Source organism: Thalassophryne amazonica, chromosome 8 (genome assembly GCF_902500255.1).
Source record: "Thalassophryne amazonica chromosome 8, fThaAma1.1, whole genome shotgun sequence".
Taxonomy (NCBI): Eukaryota; Metazoa; Chordata; class Actinopteri; order Batrachoidiformes; family Batrachoididae; genus Thalassophryne; species Thalassophryne amazonica.
Genome location: NC_047110.1, coordinates 29,944,662 through 29,959,534, shown reverse-complemented (window position 1 = coordinate 29,959,534; position 14,873 = coordinate 29,944,662).

The window sequence follows — 14,873 nt, the reverse complement described above, 5'->3', positions numbered from 1 at the left end:
TGAGGAGTTGATCTGCCCTGCTGTTTAACTCCAAGTTTTTCTTGGTAAGGAAGACTATCAAATGGCTTCGCCAAAATCCGCTCCACAACATTCCAATTGTCTGCCATTATGTGCAGCTTGCTACCTAGCTAGCTCGCTAGCTGGGACTGGAACGAGGCTCGTGTGAATTTTGCCCGCCTGTGAGTGCTTTATGACGGTGGAGGAGCTCAGCAGCACCCGCTGATCGGTAGGGACAGAAACTGCGATAGAAGTCAGTCTCCAAACACAACCAGCTACAAAAAAAAAACACCCGAAATAGAAGCTCGATTTGTCGCTAGTCGTTTTTAACAAAGAAAATGCCGCTAAGAGAATTAGGAAAGTCTCCGCTTCAACTCAGAACAGAATGAAAATGCTCCCGGATGTTTACACCAAAAGATCGCTGATTCGCTCATTTCGCTGTCAATCAAAAAGGGATTCAGCCTCAGACAGATCATCCAATCATCATGCAGAAGCTGAGAGTCCGGGCCAGCCGAGGCCAGCCCACTGCCCCATAGACCCCCAGACACGCTGAGCGTCCGATGGGCGGGACAAAGCCCAGCATTTATCCAATGACTCGTCTCGTTTCGCTACATGCTTTGTGACGCTCAGCGTCCACACTGTTTAAAGCGCTGTGAAGCTGCGGGTTTGAGTGAGAGGAAAACCGCATCGTTGCCAGTGATAAGAAGCTGATTCTGAACAAAAGTTGGGCGCGTTGTAGCGCATATTTAGTCAATGACATGTACACACAACAGTATATATTTGATCACTTATTTTTTGACATTTTAGGGGAAGCTGAGCTTCCCTTGCAGTCTTAGAGCAATCGCCTCTGACTTTAAGACACCTAAAGCACTTTACACTAAACGAATGGAGCATTTCGCAAATAATGACAACAAAAATTGTAATATTGGACATGCAAACCTACTTTTGTTTTTTCTCGTCTCCAACTTCTTTTTTCTTTTCTCCGCTCCAGAGGGATAATTTCTTTTCTTAGACATGACTTACACTCACTTCATTCCTCACGATTAGTCGTCGACCACCTTACCCAAACGGTGCATCTAAATTTGCCCAACGGTGGCAGCAGCCAACAGGAGGCATCAATTAACCTAGTATTGGTATTTTGTCAAAGTGAATTTTTTTTTCGGGTGTAATTCAATTTCGTTTAAATTATTCAATATTATTTCAATTTCATGTCTATATTTACTTTTTTATCACGTCTCGGTGCTCTCGGGGCCCCCTGGTGGCGTGGAGGCCCTAAGCAACCGCGTAGTTGGCGTATGCCTTGGGCCGGCTCTGCATAATGTGTTTATACTGCCACAAAACATTTCTGATCCACTGTGCCCCGACTTCCCCTAATCTGGATTAGATCCGGATCAAACTTTGTCCGTCGATAAAGAACACCATTCTATGGAAGGCTCTCAAATATTAAATTCAATCTTTTTTGACAGAGTTATGAATATTTGAAAATTTATTCAGTGTTAAGGACAGGGATTTTTCCAGTTTTCCAAGATTTTTCCTGGCTTTGGCCTTTGACCTATAAACTTGAAAACCTTATCAGTTCTTGCCTATCAGGATATGAATCTTCAGTAAAAAAAAAAAAAAAAAAAAAAAAAAAATCATAACGACATATGAAAAAGTGTGGGCTCCAGGCTGTTCACAAACAAACAAACAAACAGGGGTGAAAACATAACCTCTGCCAACTAAATTGGAGAAGGTAATAAAGTTCAAGTAGTAGCCTGTGTCAACTCAAGATGGAGACAAAAGTCCAGATGGTACCAGTAAATCCATGCTGCAAAATTTTTTGGATTGAGACAGACTGATTGATTCACTGTGACAGATGTCCTGTCCATGGTGTACCCCACCTCTCCCACTATGACTGCTGGGATAGGCTCCAGGTCCCCGTGACCCCTAATTGGAGTAAGTGGTTGAAGATGAGTGAGTGAGTGAGTGAGTGAGTGATATAAAGGGCTACGTCTGTCTGTCTGTCTGTCTGGGATAAACTCCCAAACTATAATATGTAGCCCTAAAAACTATATATTCTGAATCCTCATGACATGGGGAACAAACTGGTACCTTTATGTAAGACCATACAGTGTTGTACCATGTGCGACAAACTCCCAAATTATAAGATGTAGCCCTAAAAACTATATGTATATAATGAGAATCATGACATGGGGAACAAACTGGTACCATTTTTTTAAAAACGTTGAACTGAAAATTACCCCAAAAATAACCATTTATGTAAGACCATACAACCTGGTCTCGCGGCAAGTTGTGCTTCAGCAACACGAAATATACATTAATCTATTGGTTTGTGATATTGTGACAAAAAGTGTCTCATTTTTGTCACGGCAGCACGAATTCATTCTCATTCATTCTGTGATGTCTGCATGAAATTAAAAGTGAAGTTGGGGGGGGGGTTGTTGTGGTTATGGTTAGGATGGGGGGAAGGAGTAAGATTAGGTTGTGGTTAAGGTTAGGGTTGTGGGTGGGAGTAGGGTTAGGAATAGTGAGTTAAAAAAGCTACATCACGAAAAGTTTACTCATTTCGTCATGGGAGCACGAAAAAAAAACAAAAAAAACAAAACAAAACAAAACGTGAGACTGGGCTGGACCATGCAGTGTTGTACCATGTACAATAAACTCCCAAACTATAAGATGTAGCCCTAAAAACTATATATATATATTCTAGATCCCCATGATATGGGGAACAAACTGGTACCATTTTTTTAAAAAGTTGAACTGAAAATAACCCCCAAAATAGCCATTTATGTAAGACCATACAGTGTTGTACCATGTCTGATAAACTCCCAAACTATAATATGCAGCCCTAAAAACTATATATATTCTGAATTCTCATGACATGGGGAACCACTGATTGAATTTTTTTAAAAGTCAAACTGAAAATTACCCCCAAAATAGCCAGCTGTGGGTATGACCAGGCAGATTCAAATTTCCAGCCCTGTATATGTGTTGGCCATCTCTGTTTATTTAATCCCTTTCTACAGCACACTCAGCACAGCTCAGCCACAGCACACTCTGCAAAACAACAACATGCTTAGACTGAGGCTGTGGGTATGACCAGGCAGATTCAAATTTCCAGCCCTGTATATGTGTTGGCCATCTCTGTTTATTTAATCCCTTTCTACAGCACACTCAGCACAGCACAGCCACAACACACTCAGCAAAACAACAACATGCTTAGGCTGAGGCTGTGGGTATGACCGGGCAAAGTCAAATTTCCAGCCCTGTATATGTGTTGGCCATCTCTGTTTATTTAATCCCTTCCTTCAGCTACTTTATGTTCTCAACTGTTAAGCACCTGACTGTCCTGTACAACCCAGTTTGCCTTCCTGTCTGAATATGTTAATTTTATGTTTGTAAAATTGCAATGTGAAAACAGTGAAATACACCACTACCTCAGTTTTGATTCATTGATATTTACATTTACTGTTACCTACCTTTTGTGTGTAATTTTGTTATAAATTTGATTGCAAAACAAAGTCTGCATGAAGGACTTCAAATGTGTTTGTCTTTTAACCCAAGTAACCCACTTAGTGTGGGGAGTCCACCTCTTATAGTTCTGCTGGACAAACTTTAGCCCATTAACTATTATATATGTGTGTGTGTGTATGACAAGACCAAATTCTAATTGCAGTTTGTGGACAGCAGACACGTCAACGAGTAAGTGATTTTTTTAATATTCAGGAGAATTAGATTTATGATTAGCATATTTTCGAAATAATTTTCAAATGAGTAGGTGCTTGTTCAAAGGAGTTGTTCATATCCAGTATTTTGTATTAAATATTAGATAATATCAATTAATAAAATGCATATTGAATCAGCGAAGATGCAAAATGTACATGCAAATTTAATAAAATAAATAAATTCAAGTTTTTTTCATGGCTGCAGAGGTGGTAGGAGAGAGGGATAGAAGCTGTAGAACAGAAAGGTGGTTCATGGTTTTTTTCATGGACACTGCTTCCTTATGCTGCAACACAAACCGGCTCCTCATATCCTGCTGCATGATGGAATAGAAATCCGTGTTACTTTTTCTTGCCAGGTTCACATCAGGCACACCAGGCTGTCTGGCAGCTGCCGGTGTCGGTCTGCAGCTGGGAACCAAAGGGAATGTGCAGGATTATGGAAATCTATGTAGGCCTTGTTGTCCCTTTCATACCTCAGCTGACTGTGTGTGGTTTCCATTCCTCCCATAAAATAAACATCTGTCGCCAACAGTTGAGAGTTGGAACAGTTTGGAACAGTTGAGTAAAGCAGTTGAGAGAAACATCTGAAAGATGGATGACAGCATCCTTCTCTCAATTACATTAAGAACGTAAAGGTGAGTTCTTGCAGATCCAAGTTTACGTCCATCTTGGCTAAAATCACTCAACTCTAATTTTCACATATTACATTTTACTAAACAATGTTTCTATTAAGTTAGAATACGCTAAACTCAACAGGAACAAGCTTGACAAAAGTTTAAATTTGATCACCAAAAGGCCAAGCCTGATTTTTAAATAATTTTCAATATTTTGGATTATTGGCTTTTTCCTTGGTCAACAATCATGTGGTCATGGTGGTGAAGTACTATATTAAAGGTGACTGATGTCACATTACTCCTTGTATGTCATTCCTCCATCTCCTTTATTACTTCATTAGTGGGGATGCTATCTGTTGGAAAAGTCAGACAAAAGTTAATTCATATCCTGGCTGATCATTTGGGCCTCCTTGATGTACCTAAAGTCTACATGGTCCAAACCTCTTGTATTTTTACCGTGTGTCTGTGGACAAAATATAAATCGAAATGGCTTGATGGATTTTCTTGGTGGGAAATAGTATTTGGATACATATAGACAGGTGATTAGATTTTGGAGTAGTTTGGACAAAGGACAAGGTCAAGGAAATAAAATGGTCCAAAAACACCTTTTTGTCATATATTTCAACAACAAAGAAGCTTAGATGTATGACCTACAGCATATATTTACATTCTGTAGTAGTGTGATCAAAAGTTAAAGGTCAAGGAACACATGGTTGAAAAAAACACCTTTTGTTGTGAATCTCAACAATCATAAGGCCTAGATAGATCATTAGATTTTGGTGTTGTTTGGTCAAAGATCAATGAAAACGATTTGAAAACTGCCTTTTTTTTTTGCATATCTCAACAACCAAGAAGCCTAGATGGATCAAACTTGGTGTCATTGTTAACTTGTATGGATATCTCAAGGTTAATGAATTTTGAAGTTGTTTGGTCCAAAAGTCAAGCTGAAGGAATGCATGGTTTTAAAAGCACCTTTTTTTTGTATATCGCAAAAACCAAGTAGCCTTGACGATCTAAAGCATATATTGATCAGCAAAATATTTATGATTGATTGGTATGAAGCCCTGCAACAGACTGGAACCTTAGACCTCAGCAGTTTTTAGAAGAGAAACTCACCCCTTTTATTTTCTGTTAATTATGTAATTTTTTTTGTTAATTTACTGTCCAAATGTATTTATAAATTACTTAGGCTCTTGTTATCATATACCAGAGGTGGGACGAAGTCACCATCAAATCACTCTCAAGTCATGAATCAGCAAGCTGACTTGAGACTTGACTTGGGACTTGCAGATCGATGACTTGAGAATGACATGACAGTGACTTCTTCCCACCTCTGTCACATACACACTATTATTATTATATTATTATATTTTATTTTTACTTCTATTTTGTAATTTGATTCTTAAATGGACCACAATGGAAATGTGTTTTCATGCTCTTGTGTCATCCATATATTTTGAATGCATTTACAGTTACAGTATATTATGTACTTACATATAACTTACTAAATAAAATTACTCACCGCACTCACGCTTTTAATATAAAGATGATTTTCCGCCCTCTGCTGGAATGGCGCGTGAGTCCAGAAAGTAATTAAACATCCATTGTTCAATGTTGTTAGCTAATATCTGTAGGTTCTCCAAAAATATTAGTCCTATCAACATCACATTTTTGCAGCATTCATCCTTGACCCAAAATACATAAGCATACCAAACAGCAAATGTCAGCTGTTCACAGTTTCTCTGTGATCGAAGTTCTATGCAAGAACATACACACATAGCTGCTGGAGACAGGTGCTTTTAATTTGACAAAAAAAAAAGACAGTGGCTGAAGATATGAAAATCACTACACATTTCACTCATGTACCAACATGAGACTTAACTCACTCATGGTAAAAGCAACATAACACTTAATTAAACTGACTAAATCAATTGAACTACAAAAACACAATAAATCAATAACACTAACAACACTGTTAAACTAACATGAACCACAATAACAACATTTAAAACCTCAAAACTGTGAACTCCCATGGTGCATCGCAGAACAATGTCCATTGTTTACTGGTTAGCTAATTTCTCCAATTTCTGTCTAATTTCTCCAAAAAATATTTGTCCTATCAACTTTGTTTTCATTCATCCTTGACCCAAAATACATACGAATATCAAACGGCAAATGTCAGTTGTCCCTGGTTTTTGCATGACTGACACACACACACACACACACACACACACACACACACACACACACACACACACACACACACACACACACACACACACACACACACACACACACACACACACACACACACACACACACACACACACACACAGATGCCACTTGGCTATTATAATATAGATGAAACCGCCATTACAGATACATGTATATTTATTTCTACATTTATAATATGGTGTGGAGAATGCTCAGGTACGCATCAGCCATCTGATGCCTTTCATTGTGTAATAAATTATAGAGATGCTCATGGTAGTTTTTGAGGTAGCTTCTAAGGAAGCACCTAGGTAGTGGAGATGAAATTTTGCTCCAGAAGCCAAATAAGCCTGATATCCTAGTGCTTCAGTTTTTCCACATTTTGTCATGTTACAGCCTTATTCCAAAATGAAGTAAATTCATTTTTTTCCCTCAAAATTGTACTCACAACACCCCATAAAACAAACATGATTTTTTTTTTAATTTATGCAAATTCCTACAAAATAATAAACTAAGAAATCACATGTAAAAAATATTCACAGATTTTGGTCAATACTTTGTTGTTGCACCTTTGGTAGCAATTACAGCCTTAAGTCTTCTTGAATATGATGCCACAAGCTTGGCACACCTATGTTTGGGCAGTTTTGTCCATTCCTTTTTGCAGCACCTCTCAAGCTCCATCAGGTTGGATGGGGATCATCGATGCACAGCCATTTGCAGATCTCTCCAGAGATGTTAAATCAGATTCAGCAGTTCAAACAGTTTGTGGGCCAGGTAGGTGATATACCCCATGACACAGGTTGCACTGCTCCTGCACCTGCTCAAACAGATATCCTCAATGGAAGGGAGGCTGCAGTGAGTGACCTTCTAGGGGGCTACCACCACACTCTGCTCTGTACCCTCCTGTCAGCAGCAGAGCAGTTCATGTACCAGGTGATGATGGAGAAAGTGAGAGTACTCGCCCCCATACACCTGTAAAAAGCTGCCAGCACAGGGTTATGAGGAGACACTGGTGGGCCTTCTTAATGATGTTAACGGAGTTAAATGTCCATATCAAGTCCAAGGAAATATGGACCTCAAGGTATGGCTCCTCAAGCAGCCCTTGAAGTTACGCTTCAGGAGGTCCTTGTTGCCTTTCTTCTGCCCTCCTCTGGACAGTTTTCCTTCACTCAGCTTGGAGTCGAAGATCTCCTAGGGAAGTTGGCTGTCATCCATCCTCACAATGTGAACCACTCACTGAACGTGTTTTTTGATGAAGACACACTGTCCTCTGGAGCTTGGCTTCAGTCAGGACACTGATGTTATTATGGTAGTCTTCCCAACAGATTCTGAGGACACTGCTTAGTTAGCATTGGTGGAATTGCACAAGGGTCTTCAAGTGGTGGCGGTAGGTAGTCCACGACTCAGGGTTGGGATGAGAACAGCTTTGTAGACAAGGATTTTTGTCTTATGTCGATTTTCGCCTTATGTCTGATGTTGAAAAAGGAGGTGGTTGTTGTGCTGTCTTGGTGTCTGCTGTGCTCCCCTCCCCTTTTCTCCCTTCTCTGTGTTTCCAGGTGGCTGCATCACAGAGTTGATTGACTCACCTGTTTGCAATCAACAGCACCTGTTAAATACTGCAGTCCTGCATCTCCACAATCGCCAGAAACTCAGCTCTGCCTGCTTGGTACCTGGCTTCATTTCTTCCTCAGCTCTTTAGCTCTGTGTATGCTCATTTTGACTCAGTGTTTGCTCAGTTTTTTAATCAACTTTTTCCTTGTGCCTCCAGCATTTCTGCCTGGGTCTGGGTCCTAACCTTGTTCTCTGGCTTAATCATAACAGTGGTAAATGTAATGCCTCACATCCAGGGAGTAAGATGAGAAACTACAGCATTAAGATTTTTTAGATTTGGGTCAATGTTGAATTAGATTTCGCTAATGGAAAGTGAATAATATTTGCTTACAAAAGCAAGAGAATACACCCAATTAAATTTACTTAGAAAGATTTTTTTTTAAATAAAGTCTACTCCATTTATTTATTTATTCATTTATTCAGTGTACCTACAGCTGCACTTCTTCCTTCTCTCTCTCTCTCTCTCTCTCTCTCTCTCTCTCTCTCTCTCTCTCTCTCTCTCTCTCTCTCTCTGTGTGTGTGTGTGTGTGGTTTTGAAGTTACATGGAGCTTGAAAAGATGATTAGTTTATTTCACTCTCAAAGCCTAGGCAGAGTGACCTTCAAGCCCAATGATGCTGCTTTTTTTTTAAATAACTTTATATGAATATAACATAGACATTCTGAGTTAACACATACATTCTCCGATAAAATGGAATATGTGCAGTTGGGAAAACCTAATTTACAGTTGTATGAAAAACTTTGGGCATCCCTGATGATTTCCATGATTTTCCTTTATAAATCATTGGTTGTTTGGATCAGCAATTTCAGTTAAATATATCATATAGCAGACAAACAGTGTTATTTGAGAAGTGAAATGAAGTTTATAGGATTTATAGAAAGTTGCAGAAATAACAGCCTCTAAATGCTTCCTATAGCCTCCAATGAGAGTCTGGATTCTCACTGAAGGTATTTTGGACCATTCTTCTTTACAAAACATCTCCAGTTCAGTCAGGTTTGTTGGTTTCTGAGCATGGACAGCCAGCTTAAAATCACACCACAGATTTTCAATAATATTCAGGTCTGGAGACTGAGATGGCCATTCCAGAACATTGTACTTGTTCCTCTGCATGAATGCCTTAGAAGATTTTGAGCAGTGTTTAGGATCGTTGCCATACATACCGCCCCTTGTTATGTCCAAATAACTCAATTTTAGTTTCATCAGTCCACAGCACCTTATTCCAAAATGAAGCTTGCTTGTCCAAATGTGCTTTAGCATACCTCAAGTGACTGTCTGTGGCATGTACGCAGAAAAGGCTTCCTTTGCATTACAGCATCACCTTGTGCAAAGTGCGCTGTATAGCTGAACGATGCACAGAGACACTATCTGCAGAAAGATCATGTCGTAGGTCTTTGGAGCAGGTCTGTGGGTTGACTATGACTGTTCTCACCATCCTTTACTTCAACTTATCTGAGATTTTTCTTGGCCTGCCACTTCGCCCTTAACGAGTACTGTGCCTGTGGTCTTCCATTTCCTCACTATGTTCCTCACAGTGGAAATTGACAGCTGAAATCTCTGAGATAGCTTTTTGTATCCTTCCCCTAAACCATGATGTTGAACAATCTTTCTTTTCAGGTCATTTGAGAGTTGTTTAGAGGTTCCCATGTTACCACTCATTAGAAGAGATGAAAAGAAGAGAAACATTTGTAAATGGCCACCTTAAATACCCTTTCTCATGATTGGATTCACCTGTGTAAGGAGGTCAAGGGTCAGTGAGCTTACCAAACCAATTTTGTGTTCCAATAATTAGTGCTAAATGTATTCAAATCAATAAAATGACAAGGGTGCCCAAATTTATGCACCTGCCTAATTTTGTTTAAATAATTTTTGCACACTTTCTGTAAATACTACAAATTTCATTTCACTTCTCAAATATAAGTGTGTTCGTCTCCTATATGATATATTGAACTGAAATTTCTGATCCAGACAACCAATGATTTATAAAGGAAAATCATGAAAATGATCAGGGGTGCCCAAACGTTTGCATACAACTGTAAAGGTTTAGCCAAGGTGTATGCAAACGTATGTCCATTACTGCATATGTGCTGCCTATGACAACAATAAAGCATCCTTTGACGTCTGTGTAGAGACGGTGTAAAAAAAAATTCCGATGTCCCTCTTGATATACGGTGAGGGGCTGTGTCAACACACAAACTCCTCTATCCTTAGTGGAGAGCTGGAACAGATACCACAGCCAGGTCTGACTGAAAGAAGTCATTATGATGCCCCACACCCACAAGTCCTCATTTCCATGTTAATTTACACTTTATATACACAACCACGTTGGCAGATCAAAAGAAAAAAAATCGGCTCCACTGAGGAGACGTTATATATTTGCAGTTGCAGAATTGCAACGGTTGAATATGGTCATATGTGATCTCATTTTAGCCACATGTGACTTTAATCTGTTCCAGCAAACTCACTTGCAATGAGGTTGAGCCATTTTAATTTTAGTAAGATCCAGAAAGGGGGGGGGGGGGCTGCTGCAATTTCTTGTCATGTTACATCTTTGCTGCCTAAACCAGACCAAAACTTTCCACAGCACCTTACCCTGAAGTTGCATCAGCACTGAAGACTTAATTCATTGACCAAGGACATTTCCAGAACAAGCTTCTGAGACAAAAAGTGGAGTGTTTTAGAAAATGGTGGGCACATCTAATTTTGCATAAATTACACGCTGAGTGCTGTTAGAAAGGCCAAACATTTCTCATCATATTTAATTTGAGAATATTTAAGTGGGTGTTAAAAAGGGTAAAGTTGTCCCTAAGCCAGTATTTCAATCTATTCAGTTAATGATGGTAACTGACAGCTAAAGTGATCATGAGCAAAACACCAAGTCTCTCAGAACATCCGTGACAGTGCTGTGTGGTATTCATGCGCCAATTCTTGCACCTGCAAAAACGGCACCAGTGCCGTTCGACTTTCTTGTGGCATGTCAGTGGCTCTCGTGCAGTATGTATGTGGACTGCTCAAGATTTGTGGTCGTAATTTTCTCCACCAGTACTGACGGCATTCAGCACACAGTCAGCCATCATGTGCTCATTTGGCAGGGAGGACCATTTCAGTGAGATTCTATATGAGAAAGTTATCGCCTTTCCCCTTTTTTTCGAGCGATGTTGTTTTCCCCCTTTTGTCCACCTGTCACGTGTCAGTGAGATACTAGCTGAAGAGAGATGATTTTATTCTTATATTTAAGCCCTAGAGCCTATTTAACCAAAATCACATACCCAGACATTATGATTTATTTCTCAGCTTGTACAAGGTCAAAAATGCAAAAATTTGGATCAGCTAAAAGACAGGTCCTAGGGGATGCTGTGGATACAAAAAAATTGAAAATAAATAATACTTGGTAGGAATAAATGAGGTTTTTTTTTTCCCAAAAAAATGAATTCCGTATCCTTGGTGGCAAGGCTTCTGGGGTGGATGAAATCCGTCCTGAGTACCTTAAGTCTCTGGATGTTGTGTTACTGTCTTGGTTGACATGCCTCTGCAACATCGCGTGGCGGTTGGGGACAGTGCCTCTGGATTGGCAGACCAGGGTGGTGGTCCCTCTGTTTAAGAAGGGGCCCGGAGGGTGTGTTCCAACTATAGGGGGATCACACTCCTCAGCCTCCCCGTAGGGTCTATTCCAGAGTACTGGAGAGGAGAATGCAACCGATAGTCGAACCTCAGATTCAGGAGGAGCAGTGTGGTTTTCGTCCTGGTCGCGGAACCACAGAAACTCATCTCTGCTGTTTGCGGATGATGTGGTTCTGTTGGCTTCATCAAATCAGGACCTTCAGCGTGCACTGGGGTGATTTGCAGCCGAGTGTGAAGCGTTCAGGATGAAAAGCAACACCTCCAAATTCGAGGCCATGGTTCTCGACCGGAAAAAGGTGCCTTGCCCTCTTCAGATTGGTGGAGTGTCCTTGCCTCAAGTGGAGGAGTTTAAGTATCTCGGGGTCTTGTTCACGAGCGAGGAATGGATGGAGCGTGAGCTCAACAGACAGGATCGTGCAGCATCTGCAGTGATGCGGTCGCTGTATCGGACCGCTGTGGTGAAGAGAGAGCTGAGCAGGGGGGCAAAGCTCTCGATTTACCGATCAATCTACGTTCTGACCCTCACGTATGGTCATGAGATTTGGCTCATGACTGAAAGAACGAGCTCGCGAGTACAAGCAGCCGAGATGAGTTTCCTCTGCAGGGTGGCTGGGCGCACCCTTAGAGATAGGGTGAGGAACTCAGTCACTCAGGAGGAGCTCAGAGTCAAGCCGCTGCTCCTCCACGTCGAAAGGAGCCAGCTGAGGTGGCTCGGGCATCTTTTGCGGATGCCCCCTGGATGCATTGCTGGAGAGGTGTTCCGGGCATGTCCCATTGGGAGGAGGCCCCGGGGAAGACCCAAGACACACTGGAGGAACTATGTTTCTCGGCTGGCTTGGGAACACCTCGGGGTTCCCCCGGAGGTGCTGGGGGAGGTGTATGTGGATCAGGAGGTCTGGGCGGCTTTTCTTGAGCTGCTGCCCCCGCGACCCGACTCCGGATAAAGCGGAAGAAATTAATGCATGGATGGATGAATTCTGATTTATGTCTTTATTTGCTTGGCATTTCAGCTGTGGTTAGTTGATATGTGATTGAAGTGGATACTTTTGTAGAGGAGACTTTGCTTGACATTTTGATGTATAATAAGTGTATGTTGGTGTCAGCATTGTTTAGTTATGAGTGTTCAGATGTTCCAAAACAGGGCAAGTCCCCAAATTTGGGGACTCTAGGGTTTAAGAGGTTAGAATAAGTTTCCCTCATGTGTTGCAGGCCTGAACTGAAGGAATGGATACATATTAACAAATGAATCTAGAGCACCACACTCACAGAGCGCAAACCTCCACCAACACTAGTTTCCAATTCCCCAAATTTTTACCTTGGTCAAAATTTTCAAGGTCAGAGTCCTGTTGGAAGTGCCTCTTCATAAGCTAAATTATAAGACAAAAGATAGATCAAAATGGCTTTTCAGTTTTAAAATCAAATATCCGCTAAGTCTGCAACACAGATCAGATGCGGATCAAACTTGGTCTGTTCATTGAGCGTGCCAGTTTACACTTCATTATCACAAATGTGAGTGATTCGGGCACTTTTGATTGAGATATAATGCAAAATGTACAACCTCAGTTCCAATGAAGTTGGGACGCTGTGTAAAATGTAAATAAAAACAGAATACAATGATTTGCAAATCCTCTTCAACCTATATTCATTGAATACATGACAAAGACAAGATATGAGGTCTGTTAGAAAACTATCCACCTTTTTATTTTTGCAAAAACCATATGGATTTGAATCATGTGTGATTGCATCAGCCAAGCTTGAACCTTCGTGCGCATGCGTGAGTTTTTTCACGCCTGTCGGTTGCGTTATTCGCCTGTGAGCACGCTTTGTGGGAGGAGTGGTCCAGCCCCCTCGGCAGATTTTCATTGTCAGGAAAATGGCTGAGTGACTGCCGCTTTGCTGCATCAAAATTTTTTCAGAAACTGTGAGAGACAGCCAGGTGGAAACCATTTGGAAATTTCAGATGGCTTTCGTGAAGACCTTATGGGCATCACGCAGATTAAGGAGCAGTACAACCGTAGTAAAGACGGCAGCTGAGGGCGCGCCGCGCTTCGAGCGGCCATCAACAGGCTGAAACGACCAGATCATTTCCAAAGTGAAGGCTGTGTTGATCCGGGACATCGTCTGACTACCAGAGAAATGGCAAGAGAGGTGGACATAGCACTTTATTGGCACATTACACTGTTACAGGAGATTTTGTAATGAAAGACGTGCGGCGGCCAGCTCTTCCACCATTCAGAAGATTCAGACGGCTTTGGGTGGCTTTTCAGTCGAGTGAGTATCCGAGAAATTGTTGAAGATCTGGGCATGCCACAACATGTCCTGTGAGACCAACACGGAGGCGCGCCCTCCGCCATTGTGCGCCGCCTTTAAACCGGCTGTACCACTCCTTAATCTCTGTGATGCCCATAAAATCGTCCCTGAAAGCCATCTGAATTTTCCGAATGGTGTCCACCTGGCTGTCTCTCACAGTTTCTGGAAAAATTTGATGCATTGCTGCTCCAGCCATTCAGACATTTTCCTCACAATGAAAATCCGACGAGGGGGGAGGACCAGTGCTCACTCAAAGCCTGCTCACAGGCGATTGACGCAACCGACAGGTGTGAAAAAACTCACGCATGCGCACGAAGGTTCAAGCTTGGCTGATGCAATCACACGTGATTCAAATCCATATGGTTTTTGCAAAAATAAAAAGGTCGGATGGTTTCTAACAGACCTTGTATTTAATGTTCAAACTGATAAACTTTATTGTTTTTGTGCAAATATTTGCTCATTTTGAAATGGATGCCTGCAACATGTTTCAAAAAAGTTGGGACAGTGGTATGTTTACCACTGTGTTACATCACCTTTCCTTCTAACAACACTCAATAAGCATTTGGGAACTGAGGACACTAATTGTTGAAGCTTTGTAGGTGGAATTGTTTCCCATTCTTGCTTGATGTACGACTTCAGTTGTTTAACAATTCGGGGTCTCCATTGTCATATTTTGTGCTTCATAATGTGCCACACATTTTCAATGGGCGACAGGTCTGGACTGCAGGCAGGCCAGTCTAGTACCTGCACTCTTACTATGAAGCCACGCTGTTGTAACACGTGCAGA